The sequence below is a fragment of the Corvus kubaryi genome, unplaced genomic scaffold (genome assembly GCF_017639235.1).
Source record: "Corvus kubaryi isolate FWS band 111438036 unplaced genomic scaffold, C.kubaryi_AGA036_p1.0 split3-73, whole genome shotgun sequence".
Classification (NCBI taxonomy): domain Eukaryota; kingdom Metazoa; phylum Chordata; class Aves; order Passeriformes; family Corvidae; genus Corvus; species Corvus kubaryi.
In genome coordinates this window covers 11,801,070-11,815,952 of record NW_024582091.1, presented here as the reverse complement: position 1 = coordinate 11,815,952, position 14,883 = coordinate 11,801,070, and the positions used below count along the sequence as shown (strand labels likewise).

At 40.7% G+C, this 14,883-nt stretch overlaps 1 protein-coding gene across 4 annotated transcripts in view; it reads left to right on the top strand.

Moving 5' to 3' along the window:
- Positions 1–14,883, top strand: part of FILIP1 (filamin A interacting protein 1) — a 102,764-nt gene that overhangs the window by 19,766 nt on the left and 68,115 nt on the right. For 3 of the 4 annotated variants that reach the window (XM_042016505.1, XM_042016508.1, XM_042016507.1), the window contains exon 2: positions 8,603–8,741. The exons of the other annotated variant lie outside the window; for it this stretch is intronic. The gene's annotated coding sequence lies outside the window, so the exon portion shown is untranslated. The remainder of the gene's footprint in view (positions 1–8,602; positions 8,742–14,883) is intronic. 4 annotated transcript variants of the gene reach the window in all.

Here is a 14,883-nt window from a genome sequence, read left to right as displayed (position 1 = left end):
TGCTCTAACCCAATGTGGGTTTTTTGTGTAGTAACCATGAGTGAGTATTTCTGCCAAGAATGTCTCTTCCCAAGTCATGTTAACTTCTGCATCCATGGAGAAGGCATTCCTCAGTTCTGCTGTTCAGTGTGTGAAGAACCATCCCGTTCTGTTTGGTGGTGGACACTGCTTCAAAGCCCATGTAAAGCAACAATAACCAGCAAAAGAGTGCAGGTGCCAGAACATGACAGGAGCATAGACAAGTTTTTTACTAGAACTCTATGGGTTTGAAAGATGTCAGCATCACTCACCTTTCTGGCTCCCTTCCCAGACACAACAAGGATGGAAGGCAGGCAGTGCCAGAGCCCTGCAGAGCTCAGCTCCTTAAGCTGTGGATGAAGAAGGAAAGGCAAAGGCAAATGCTCTCTGGCTGCTGCAATGCACAGAAATTATCTGATAGCTGAGAGATCCTTGAGAACAGATTTGTCTTCACAGGAAGTGAATAAAAAAACTGCACATGAAATTGTTGTCCAGGGCTCTAAACCTAGACTTAGTACCATACACTTTCTGACCATCCTTACACTGTTTCTCACTAATATTTCAAATGGAGCACAGAAACTAACAGTCCTTACAGAGCTCTACTATACTTTAACCAGTCACAACATGGACTTAAAACCTACAGTGCTGGAGATACCTTGGTGAAGCTATCTCTTGTTTCTGACAAACAAGCATGAACAAAATAATGTGGCCCATGAGGATTGTATCAGAATTTCTCAGAATTAATAATGTGTGAATCCAGAATCTAGTGTCAGACAGTATATAGCTTTTTCTTTTGAACATAGACAGAGTTTTCTCTTAAAATTAGCAAGGATATTTTCCCCCTGTAAGACAAAATATTTCAGAACATCAGTCCTGAAAATTCATCAGTCTTCATTTACTCATGACCAATTTCTGAAAGTTTCACAAAGAGTTCAAAGTATGTGGACAGTTTCTGTTCAAATCAAGAACTAATTTTGCTTGAGACAAAAGTAGCAGTTTAAGGAGGAAACAAGGCTGTTTTGATATATATGTGTTATGTGGACTGCTGAGGCAAATCACTTGAAAAATGCATATCTCTTCTGATTAAATCCTTAATCATATATACTGGTGTCATGGTTTAATCCCAGCTGGCAACTCAGCCCCACACAGCCACTCAATCCCTCCCCCCAGTGGGACTGGGGAGAGAATCAGAAGAGTAAAAGTGAGGAAATTTGTGGGTTGAGATAGAGAGAGTTTAACAGGTAAAGCAAAAGCTGCACATGCAAGGAAGGCAAAACCAGGAATTCATCCTCCACTTCCCATGGGCAGGCAGGTGTTCAGCCATCCCTAGGAGAGCAGGGCCCCATCACGGGTAACAGTTACTTGAGAAGACAAACAGCATCACTCCAAATGTCCCCCTTTTACTTCTTCCTCCCCCAGCTTTATATACTGAATGCGACACCATATGGTATGGAGTGTCCCTTTGGTCAGCTGGGGTCACCTGTCCCTCCCAAGTCCTTGTGCCCCAGCCTCCTCACTGATGGGGTGGGGTGGGGTGGGGTGAGGAGCAGAAAAGGCCTTGACTCTGTCCATGTTCTGCTCAAGAGTAAGGAAAACCTCCCTGGGTTATCCGCCCAAATCCAAAACACAGCCCCATACCAGCTACTGTGAAGAACAGTACCTCTGTCCCAGCCAAAACCAGCACAAATGGGAATAGGAACAGAGGCTATGATGAAAATCACCAGCATTGTCAGAGTCAAAAGTGAAACTGTGATTGTTTACTTGAGAGAAGAAAGTGTAAAGAGGCATGAAGGAAGGATGTTGAGTAAGAAGAGGCTAGAGAAGTTGTTCCTTCACAACACAAGTGAATGTGCAATCCAAGTGAATATGGTAAAAAAAAAACCTTAAAATGAAGAAATTCTTGCAAAGTTATGGAGACAAACAAATATGTAAATGGACTCTTGATTTTCACCACCTTTGATTAAAGTCAGAAACTTAGAATGTTTTCAAAAGAATATGGATATAAGATAGGAAAATATTTTAGAAGTCAGTAATTCAGGTCCTAAGCCATCCATTAACTGATGACAATGGAGACATGTTTTCCATTCTTCTGGATCCTTTCTTCCTGAGTATATAATGCTGAATGTTGAGACCTGAATTCAGCATTGCTCACAAGAAACTGAACAACAGGTGAGAGATTTTAAACTAATTTTTAATGCTGGCTAAAACAGTGAACTAATAAAACCAGGAAACCCCAAGCCATCTTAGGTGAGAGTAGAGTGAATCAGAATTTTATCTTATTAAGTATCCTAAGATATGATATTATAGTAATTTTGGGGCATCTTTGTAGTAAAATTTGCCTTCACGGTGCTAGTATAATTTATATGAAGATAGCATGCTGGCATTTTCATCAAAATTTCAAGTAGGAGCTATAGGAAAGTGAAAATATGTGTAGTACTATAATGGCTATAGTTTGGTCCTGTTCATGGGGGCTCTCTGTGTGAATGTGTATGAGTGTGCATTTAAAAAGAAGAACTTTTAATAAATGATTAATTTTTAGGTAACCATTTTACTGCTTTTGGTGGAAGTAGATTTTTAAAAACTATTTTTTTTTTACCCAAGAAATTTTCTGCTTTGTAGAAGTTCATGGGTTTTTACTTCAAGCTCAGCATAAGAAACCTTTTAAGCATGAAAAAAAATGAAGTATCTCCAAAACCAGACGGCTCTGTTTTTAAAAAAATCTTTCCTCTCACGTGTTCAACCCATGCTATGACCAACATAAATTAGAAACAATCATAATTCTGTTCCTTTGGCTATATCTTTTGGATACCCTCCAACATAAAATGCATTAGCACAAAAATGTTCTTGTCCTTAATTAATTTATAGCTTAGAGCAGAATACCATAAATAACAGTTGAACTTCAGCTGCAAAGGTTTTAAAGCCATGGATAAAATATTTTATAAAAATTGTAATAAACCTTAAACAGTTCTAGATGACAAGTAGAACTAATTATCAATAATCTTAGGAATTTCAGTGGTGGACAACGAAATACAAAAGATGTTTATTTTGTAATATATTTGGGTTCTATTGAATTTATTGTCGTTGTGGGAGAGAAAATGATTTAAGTTTTATCCGTACCCTGAAGAAATACACTTACTAAACTGAACTATTTGGCTAGAGTTTTTTGTTTGGTTTGGTTTGATTTGTTTTTAAATAGCTTGAACCATATAAAGTATGCTGGCATATCTTGTTTTGAAGCATGCATGGTTGAAGTGTACAGAATCTGCATGATATATGGGAACACAGGACTGGAAAGGATCTAATGGGTGATCAAATTTATTGTTATAATATTTCAGGAATCATGTTTTATAATCCCCTTCATAAACTTATCAAGTTCCACTGTGAGTGCATTTAGGATTTTTGCTGCTGTTTCTCCAACTGGAAAATTGCTCCCAAATCTCACTGCTCCCTGTGAGAACCTGGTTTTGGTTTCTAGCATAGGTTAAATTCTGGCTGATCTGTGCCACTGCGTTCTGTTGCCAACATTGTCATTTAATTGAAATGGCTCTCCCATCTCCCTGATGTTTGCCTCTCTGATATATTTATACACAGCAACTGGATCCCTTAACAGACTTTATTTTGCCAAGTTAAACAAGCCAAGCTCTTCATTCTGTCTTCTCATATGATAGGCTCTCGATTACCCTGATCATCCCAGAAGTCCATCTTTGTACCTGAACAAGTCTGAGGTAATGTGCTACAAATGACAAGGTACAGCAGTCTTGTATAATAGAGTAATAAAAGAAACCATAGCAAACAGAGTAATAATTTCAGGCTTGCAAGCATGTGCTGTGCCAAATATTTAGGAGGTTGAGTGAAGGTTTTGGAATCTTCTAAGGGGATCTTTATTAGAAATAATGTGGGGTTTTCTCTCCAAGTTGTTGATTGAAATCACAGTATGAAAGGTTTTAGGGTTTCAATCATAAGCTGGGAAATAAATGAAAATTATTTGGTTGGGATCCTCAGCCACCATTGTATGAAGTTGGTTAGATTTGTGACAGTAATCATTGAAGAAATGAGTCTGGCATTTTGAAAGTTTGTTTGACAATTATTGACTGGGAATATTCCTATGAACACTGTAAAATATGTGATGAACCTTTCCTGGAGAAGCAACAATTGCATTCACATGTTACCCTGAAGAAATTTCAGTTATCAAGTTCAGAGGGTTGGTTCCCTGGAGCTGTATCTGCACAGTGCTCCTGTTGGTGTGAGCCAACAGAAAGCAAAAGAGAATGTGGGTACAACTGATCTCACCACCTCCCAGGCCACAGAGAAAAGGATGTTTGGTCAAATCCACTATCCCCTGGTCTCTTGTACCATAGCTTCTTGGAAAACTCCAGGAAACTCCTGTCTGTCAGCTGTTAAGACTGTGACAGCAACCTTTTTTTGGCTGTTTGACTTCTAATTCTTACTGAGTTGATAGTTTAATCAAGTTTCAAAGGGAGCTTCAGAGAGAAACTTTTTTCCAGTCATGCTGAGCCTGACATCCCAGTGCTTGGGATCAGGATCACTGGAGTAGGATGTCTCTGTAAGTGTAAAGGAGAGATACTGGGGGAGCATTTGTTTTTCTATAGTCCTTCTTTTCTCAGGAATAAACATGCTGATTTCTTTTTCAGACTTTTTCTGCCCTGTGGCAGAAAGCAAAAAAGCTTTTGTAATATACTGTAGGAAAAGGGAAGCACAAATTTAATTTACTACATGCACATATGAAGATCCATGAAAATGAAAAGCTTTTAAAATACAAGCAATTTCTTGAACAAGTGCAAAGGAGAATCCCAACCCTGAACACAAGCAGTTAAGCAGGCAATTGAGGAAATACATGTCAGGACACTGCAGGTGTGGCTGCTCTCTGAGGATGGGGGTAGGGGGGGCAATCCCCTGGGGACCAGAGACCTGAGGGAGACAGGTGGGGACAGCCCCAGCCCCTGGCATCAGGTACACTCCCGGAGATAAGAGGAGCCTGGGATGGGCTGTGGGCCCACCTTGGTGGCATCCATGGGCGAGCAGGGCAGGGCTGGGTAGTGTGGAGCTGGAGACCAGCCCTGCTGTGGCAATCCTGGGGCTGGGGCTGATGGCCCCAGGGGGGCTGGTGTGGGGTCCTGGGTCCTTGGGGCACTGACAATACATTAAATAGAACTGTAATTCTAACAAACATTTCTGATGGTAGTCACAGGGCTGATTTGATAGTGGAAGCTGTCGCACGCCTCCTGCCCCCGTGGTGGCCGGTGGATCCTGGGAAGGAGGTGGCCCTTCATGCATCCTGAAGCCTTGTCCAGTGGTGCTGGTGGGGTGTAGAGTGCTTGACAAAATCAGCTTCATTTTGTGTCCCATTCTGACTAGCTGTGCACAGCCAGATCTTCACAGTAGCCCACCAGACTGTCTATCCAGAAGGACTTGCCCTTTGTTGAACTATCCCCAGTGTGGCCCCTGGGGCTTGGAGCTTGGAGTGAAAAGCAGCTTTGAGAGCTCTTGGCTTTCCCTGGCTTTTCCTTTGAGATTCCTGGGAACAGTGGCTTGTAGATCAATGAGGATAGGGGGACTTTAACTGATCTCTTTCATTAGGGTATCTTGGCAAATGTGCCAAAGAAAACTTCAGCTTTCTGCTAGGTTTGGTTTCCTGATCCCTGCTTCACTGGGGGAGAGGAGCATGTGTATGTGAATGAGGAAGGATGAGAAGCTTTCTCCAAAGCAAATCTACAGAGAATCAATGGCTTCTTATTACTCTGCTGAGAGTAACAAACAAAAATTATTCTGTTTAGTGCACACGATAAAACTCTCAACAACTGGGATGCAAAAGGCAGTCCAAGAAGCATCCTGCTTCATCCTTCATCCTGCAAAGGGCTGTGATGTTATTGCAGCCCTGCTAGGTTAAAGTGGCTAGTAATTGCAAAGTCTGCAACCAAAGCTTTGTCTTTCATTAGCCTAACATGGGGTTTAGGAGCATTTTGATGCACCTGTGTGATGTCTGTGTGTGAAATACCAGCTTTATTCAACTCAGCAGCAAAATCCCATGGGCTTTTTAGTACAACACACTGTTGTATAATGGAGAATATTTTAACTAATACAGTGATATTCATCTTGACCCTTTCTTTTGCTCACCATATTTACTGTGGCACCACTTAGTTAATATTAAGAAGACATGTATAGGCATAAATATTATCTTGAGATATTTTAATGTTTAATGAAGAAAAAAGTTTTCCAAAGAATATACCCCATCTACCTTATCCTGCTGCTTGGCCAGGTATCAGAGGATGGAAATTACTTAAGTCCTATCAGTGTTCCAGGATGTCTCTTCTTGGGAAGATATAGGTGCAGTTACTACACTTGTAAAATTATTTTAAAACAATCAACAGTGGAAGGAAAGTACCTTAGGGGCCTATTTTTATACAACGTCTTCTGTGAACAAGGTTTCTGCAAATTGTGAATAATGACTTTTTTCTGCTTACAGAACATCAGATTTCAATCTCATTTAGGCTGATGGAAATCCAGAGTAACATCTTTAAACTCTGAAGAGTAAAGGCAAATGAAGTCAGAATTTGACCCACTAAGCCTTGGTCCATCCCTTTTGCATCTTAATAATTAGTATGCACTAGTTGACAGCAAACTCTTCTTTGTTTCCTACATTGTGTAAATTGCACTGAAAATTCAGCTCTTCATTGTGAAACATGACTCATTTTCTTTTTTAAGATCTAGATAGTTGCACATTAACTTTTAAAGGCAGTAGTCCTGATCCTCCCTCCATTCAAATTAATGAGAAAACTGTCACTGAATTTTTTTGAAGGATAAACTTTTCAGAGGGCAAAGAATTAACTGCTGTAAATCCCATGTGCCTCATACAAGTTATCTCTATTTTGCTTCTTGTAAATTGTCATGAGAGATGTGATTCAGGGCTTGTGGGTATAACAGCATGTTAACCTGAATTCTTGCACATATAGGAAAAGTTTTCTGCTATTCATAAATAAATAAATAGATGGGTAAGTGCTCAATCTTTTCCAAGAAGTAGTTGCTCAAGACTGAAGTTCCCTAAGCAAATTTTCTAGAAAACAAAAATATTTATCAATAAAATAACCTTCATGTAAAGCTAAGTTTTCCTTAATATGTATGCACCAATTTAACTGTGTTAGAGCTGGTTAAGATTTCATTACTGTATCTCTCCTTATATTGTTCATAATCCAATAGATCTTGTTCTTTCCATTCAGGACAAGGAAAAAAAAAGATACAAATACGAAGTTGATACTTACTATTTTGCAAGAATTCACATACAGTTTGTTAAGAAATAAGGAGCAAATGGTTAATACACAGTTCTGACTGCTATTAACTTAGATACTGCAGTAGTCCTGCTTTGTTCCTTAAATGGTAATGTTCCTTGTATGACTATATTGTTATTAGAATTATATAAATTATTTAAATATCAGTCAGTTTGTAGAGTTGAACAAAATTGTTGCTGTTTTTTTTAAAAAAGATCACAGCTTCCCGGAACACCATGGTCTGCTTGCCCAGGAAAGACCTCCATGGTCTCATGGCCCTCAGAAACTCTGTGGCCCCACCAGTCCTGCCACTGAGCCTGCCTGGACACAGCACTGCCCAGACCCACTGGCTATGATGTTTCCATGCCAGCTGTCTTTGGAGTGTGCTTCACCTGCAAAACTTTGTTTATGCTGTAACCATGCTGCTCAGTCAAGAGGGTCAGGGCAGAATTCAGGGAATCCACAATTCTGTTTGTTTATGCAAACTAATCAAATGCAAGAATGAGCTTTTATCAACATGAGACCCTGCCTCCCTCCAGTGTGATGGCTCTGATCCCCATATGCCCTGTAACATCCCCAGCTCTCCTGGCACAAAGCTCCTAGTTCCCTGCATGTCTTCTGTACCTCCATACAATTTGGAGTTGTCACCATGTTCCCAGCCTTCCTTTGTTTGCTTTGTGGGCTGTGAAAGAAACCCGTCTGCATCTCTTGCTGTGCTGCAGGTTGGCCAGCTCGGCCAGCCACAAGAGTCCTGTGTTCCCACTGAGCAGACAGAACTCTGCAGAGTGCCTGCAGTGTCATTAATACTCTGCTGTCATTTCACCATGTCGTGTCATTGCACTGCACATATTCTGCAGAACTGCTCGACTCAATGAGGAAGCCAGCACATCACCTACCAGCTTTTTCCTTCCCTCATGATGGATGCTTTTTTTGGGATGGAGGGGGTTTCTTGGTGTTGATTGCCAAATTACGGCAGAAAGCTGTGACTTGTGATAGCAGCTCTTTGGAGGCAAAGGGAGTGTGAGGTTTCACCACTTGGTTGGTGTACTGGATCATAGCTGCAAATGCCTCACCTCGTGTATTCTGGATTCTTCAGGCCACTGTGCACTGTCATGGCTTTGGAAACACATGGATAAAGACAATGGGAGTCTCTAAATAAAAAATATAAGTATTTTCAAGCCACTTGAAATCTGGAATCCTGTGTTTTCTAGCTGGCCTGCTGGCTAGCTGGCAGACAAGCAGAACATGCTGCTTCTCTCTTTGTCCTGGTGTGCGGCCCCTGAGCCTTATCTCTTCTCTAGGGAGCAGCAGGGACCCCAGTCAGCCTCAGGGGAGCAGCAGAGCGATGGCACAGGGACATCTCTACCCTCGACTCCCTCTTCGCCCCTCCGGACCTAGCTTCTAGCGAAGCCCCTGCCCTGGAAGCATCCCTCGACACAGGTATTACTGCACACCATGGGCTGTTCTGCCGACAAGCAGGAGCTCCCAGGTGGAGCCACACTCCTAAATAAATAACATTCAGGACATGATGTTGCAATAGCATGGCTGGAAAGCAATCCTGAGCTTTCTGCAGATGTCAGCTCCAGGAGGCAACCAAAAGGACTTATTTCAAAACATGAAAATGTGAACATGAAAACCAAAAGTTTTTCAAAGGCTCATCTGAACTGCAGAGCTGTTAAAGCCCTTGGGGACTGTCGAGGATTCCCAAGGACATCCTGAATGCACATAATTTTCTCTGAATTTTTTTGCATAATAAGTTAAAAATAAGCATCCTGAGGTAAGGACTTAGTGTAACAAGGAGCTCTGCAGCAGGCACCATGGAATTCTATGACCATATTGCATGTCTCACAATAATCATCATGGATTTTTCCTGTCTTTTAAAAGCCCCATTGCTAGTATCACATTGGTTATACAGGATTCTTTATTTCCAGTTTTAAAGTTCCTCAAGGTGCTAGAACATACTTTGAAACTGTGAAACCAGCTCAAAAACTGGAAGGCAAATACTAAATGATTTTATAAAAATTTCACAACTTTAAGCCAAATATCATATCATATTTTTAAACCTCTGAGTCATTTGGAAAGCTCGGGACTGTCTGTATTAATTATGGCCCCAGAAGATCTGTCCCAACAGTCAGAAAGCAACTCCATTTGAAGTCAAGGACTGCAAACACAATCTTCCTGGAACTGAAAGTTGTACATTGTGCAATTTTTATGGCTTGTATAGCTTTTCTATTTTTAGTTGTTTCAAACCTGCAATACATCATATAATCCTCCTTAAATTGTCATTCATATGCTAATTGACATTAACTTGGCATAAGTTACTTGCTTTCTTAAATTTATATAGTTACTGTCAATGTTATGCAAACAAAACTTTTCTCTGATATAAAGTTGATGTGAGTACAAACTGGTAATGATGTGTTTCTAGTTATGGACTTCAAAACAATTAACAAAAAAAAAAAATTACTCCCCCTCCCCAGTATTTTCTTTCTTTCTTTTAAAAATATGCATGTGTTATGAAGTCCCATAACTGTTCCATTATTTCAGCAAACCATTTATTTAATATTTGCCTTTATAGATATTTAGAAACGTTTCTCTGAGGTTTGAGAAAGACTAATATAATTGCACTTCTCAGCTTTTTTGAATATACAAAGAGAAGAACAATTTTTGGGGTTTATTTCCTTTATAGAAATGCATCATCAAGGTGTAAGAGATCAGTCAGTAACAAGTATTTACACAGAGTTCCCCAGCTTTGTTCTTGCTTACTTGAATGGTAATGTCATGTATTTGGCTACCTGCAGAAATCCTATGTGAGACCTTGTGTTGCACCCCAGCTGAGCAGAGGACAAGGGACTTGCCACACCAGTCCATGATTTCTGTACCATAATTCTAAGTGTTGAGTTCTCCCAATATTTTTATTTTCTAGGCTTTCCTATCGCTTTAACTGTAATCCTTTGTCTTTGACACATATGCTTATTTCAACAAGTCCAAGGTTTGTCGAATCCTTGGTGTTTGCTGCTTCCGCGGGCTATGGCCAGGTGAATTCTAGTGCCTGGAAATCTGGTGCTGCAGCCAAGTCATTCCACAACACTGGGATGTGCTGCTGAGCACTTTTTCATGCAGGCTTTTGTTTTTCTTGATGGCAAAAAGTAATAACAGTACCAGTAAGTACAATCAGAATAAAGAGATTTTTTTCAAGCCTGACAGCTACCTTAGGTTGAGCCCATGGCCATCTGCTAGCTGTGCAGAGTTTCTCTAAGTTCTCTGGCCATTTCATATCAGGGTGGTTTTGCAGGCCTAGAATCAACTGACAAACTGCTGACTGATTTTTTAATTTTTTGGTTTTAAATTTATGTAGGGGTTTTTTTGCAGTCAGTGGTGTTGCGCAGGATGAATTGAAAAGATTTAGTAGAATACCATGTTTTTGAATTTACTTTGATTAAATGAGTTACACAATTTAATATGGAGGCATAGGGTGTATGTATTCCTCGAATTCAATTTCATTTAGCAGAGTCTTTCAGGTTTAAAGATATAAAATATTCTTAATTACTAAAAGTAAGGCAATATTCATTCAACATGAGGCCTTTGTTCTGACTTTTCTGAAAGCCTTGGGAAATATTTTCAGTATATATACAGTGGAGGCTCAACTGTTTAGTTTGAGCTTGCTTTTTTGGGACAGCTGTGATTACCAGTTGGCTATTTAACTTTCCTCTGGGCAGGTCTGTAAAAAACTCTCTTACCTCTGAAATTCATGCAGTCTGCATGTGGACAAATGCAGATAAGGAAAAGCTCTTATCTGTGGTCTCTGCAGTGAGTACTAAGGAGCAAGCAGTGGTACTGAAAGCTCACTTAGACACTTTCACTTGGCATAGAAACCTGAGTGAGGTTTATTCTCACTGGTAATTCTCACAGTAAATGAAATGTGAAACAAACAGACGAGAATACTCTCTTACATCTTGTTTCTTATGATAACTAAGTATGGCACCTTTAATATGACAAGAGGTGGATTTGCTTCCTCAAAGGAGGAAAACTGGCTAATCTTCCTTTTCCCAATCACAGCTTGGTCCCAGCAGAGCCAAGATATGACAGAGCTGCCAGCAGCAACAGCACCAGGTCCTTGCCAAGGCACTGGGTCCACCACACAGGAGAAGCAGCCCAAAGTAATTTCTCAATCACCTAAACTTCCTTGAAGGCACATGAAAAATATTTAAGGGAACAAATACGGAATGCTGAGATATTACATAACTGCTGGGTCAGACAGCTTTTCACTAAATAAAGAAGAACAGTGGTGTACTTATATGCTGCTTTCTTACCTGATCTACCAATAATATGCCATCTCTGTATGCCACCTCTCTCCTCTCTCTCTTTTTTTTTTTTTTTTTTGGATGGTGACCAAAATTTTGACATTATTGTGAAATGTCAAATTGCTCTTTTAAATTTGTATTCCAAGATCCAATGATGCCTTAATATTTAGAGATACCCACCAATTCCCTTCAGCAACACTGAGATCCCCACTGCTTTTCTGTCATACAGTTCCTCATATGAAATAGGAACTTGAAAATTTTATTATTAAATTTTTTCATATTTTTCATTAATAAAAATTAGTCTCTAGTTTCTCTAACTAAAAGAAAGCTAATGTAGATCCATTTATTATTGCTCTTTCTTAAAGTAGTTGTTTTGTACAATTATGGCCAAATTCCTGCACTCTTTCTCCCAAGAAAAGAGTTTAGCATGAGAGGTTGTGGCTGGAGAATCAAATGAGCTCATTTCCCAGTTAGGGAGCTCAGTAAGGGTCACCTTTTGACTGTTTTCAATGCTTGTTGGAAATACTGGGTTCTCTGCCCCTCTCAGGCAGAAGTATACCTCCAGCAGAGGTCTGATGCCTTCTAGAAAATCCATCCCAACAGCACAAGTCACTTGAGTTCGTGATTTCATTAATACGAAGTTGTCAGGTTGGTTATAGCAGGGACTGTGAGGGGTGGACGCAGTCCCACAGCCTCTGTCGTGTCCTAAACATTTGCCACCAAGTGTGACACTGTGTCAGATGCTGATAACGAGGTGCCAAATACCTGCTAGTGCCTCCCCACCCATCAGAAAAGTCGGCCTTTGTGATGATGCATTTCTGGATCCAGCCCCAGTTTATCAGTCGGTTCACTGATGTGCCCAAATTAAGGGCACAACCTCTTTAGAGAGACTAGGACTGACTCAGAGAGGCAAAACTGAGACCTCCCAGGGTCAGAATGCAGTGGAATCCTCCAGCCATGTCCTCTTACAGGGAGACTGGAACAACACCATCCTCTACCCAGCACCTTTTACCATGGGAAGAAAATCAGGGGACGCTGTCCCTGATAAAAAGGAGTCATGGTGGGCTTTAGCAGTGGTCACTGGAGCTGCATTACTGAGGAGGACGACAGGCCTGAAGTCCTAACATAGCCTCAGAGAGCTCAGACTCCATTTCAAAGACACTACAGATTATGGATGAGACCTAAGTGACACAAGTGAAATACTTAAAGCTGCTCAATGTGAATTTATACCAGTGCAGACAATTTTAACTTGACGTAGGCTTGTAAAACACCCACTCCATTTGTTGGAGCTCTTTTTAATATCTTTCCATGGCTCTAAACTGAAATTACTTTCTAAGAAAAGCAGCTGAGGATATTTTACTCTATCCTAGAGGAAAACAAAGAAAATTCAACCCTTTTTTAAAAGTTAAGAAAGGTAGGGTGTTTGGCTAGTTGCAACAAGACAAACACAATTCACTTAGGTTTTATCCCTGGTGAAACTGGATTTTAGACATCACAGACATTAAAGAATCTGGCAGCATGTAATTTTAGTAATGCTAATGCAAGACCAAGCCCATGCAGAGATATTTATTTGCTTCTTCTTTCTCCTTTCCTTCCTTAGTCAAAGTAACTATGCTGTGTTTTCAGCTTAGCCTGAATTTTTGCTCTGAATTAAAAAGCCAGGTGAAGATTTAAGCAGATTAACATTGAAAGGCTGTTAAAATACCCCATCAAAACCAGTTCAACCTGTACATGCAGGATAACTCTTTAACTTCATTCTTTTCGAGTGAAGAAGTTGTTATCTAGGGATTTTGAAACCATGAAATTAGACGAGGCATGCAAATACGGTTTCTAAAAGTGAAAGCTATTAAAGTGGCTGAGGCCGTTCCCAATGCCCAGGTGAGGTATCTGCAGGTTTTTGTGCAGCTCCCTGTCAGCATGAGGCATTGGTATTATTTAAATCAGTTAGGCTGACATTTACTTCTTTACTTTCTTTGCCACAACTTCTGAAGTCAGTGGAAAACCTGCAGGATTACTGGGAAATAATGACAGTCACTGGGCTGGCACTGCCAGGAATGAAGTAAGACTCTCCTTTCCTTTTACCTCTTTGCAAGCAGTAATGGCAAGTGAAGGGCAGGGCTTTGAATAATGCAAGGACCATTCTGCAGCCTCACAGAGCTAGTCCCCTTATCAGTGACATGAAGCAGAAGAGCTCAAAATTTGTGCCACCAAGCCCAGCAAAAGCCAGGATAAGCCTGGTGTGAAGTGGGGATGCTGTGCAACCTCTCTCTGCTTCAGCTTCCTCATCTCTTCCCGACTCCTGCTGAACCACTCTATCTCCCAAACATCCCTCAGTAGCAACTTAAAAATATGCCTCTAGAATAAGTAATTGAGTTCTGCGTGCCTTGACCTGACTTGAAAAATTCGGATTTTTTTCTGTTTTCCCACCACCCACTGCTTATTTTGTCTCTCTGGACTGTGTATTTATGGCGAGTTGCACTTTCCTTTTACATGGCTGATTAGTTTTCCATTTCCTCTGTTTGTAAAGGCTGTGGAAAGGAAAAGTTGTAAATTAAACAGTGACAGGGCATGAGCGTAGATACTGGAAGGCGAATGCCTGTACTCATGCTAAACTCTTGGAGTGGTCCTTGGCACTCTTCTGGCCAGGCCATTTAACACCCTCCTGATCCATTTGAGAGCATGTTTCAGGAGTCAGCATGGGCTAGGAGCAATTCCCGGTGGGCAGTGTGGATGCAGCCAACATGTCATGGATGCTAAGAGGGCTTAAGAGTCTGAAGTATTTTCCAGGACAGCTGGCCTCACAGTCGGAGAGGAGTCCTGGACATGGTTAATCTCCAGTATACATGTAGCCAGAGAATTCCTTTTTTTTTTCCCCAGTGGGAAAAATATTATTGTAAAACCACCAAAATTGATAGTGAAATTCAAGGGCAAGTTTGGTACCAGAGACTATTTTTAACTCCCTGTTTTGAAACCAATTAAACTTCACAGAGGAGGAACCTTTTGGGAGGTGGAAGGCAGCCCAGTCTAATGGAGGGGGTTAAATTCACATCTCACCAGATGACAAGGCATTCATGTGCAAGCTGGTACTCCATGTCTATCAACAACTGAAACTTCCTACAAAGGAGTCACTGACAGAGATTTGGAACTTGCTCCCTGCTTTGGTTGACAGTTGAAATTTGAGATGCTGCAGATGTTTTTTTTTTGCACTGTTGTCTCTTGGAGACTATATTTGTAGAAGATACAGGTCCTCTGATGAATATTTTTCCCTTTGCTGTGAAATC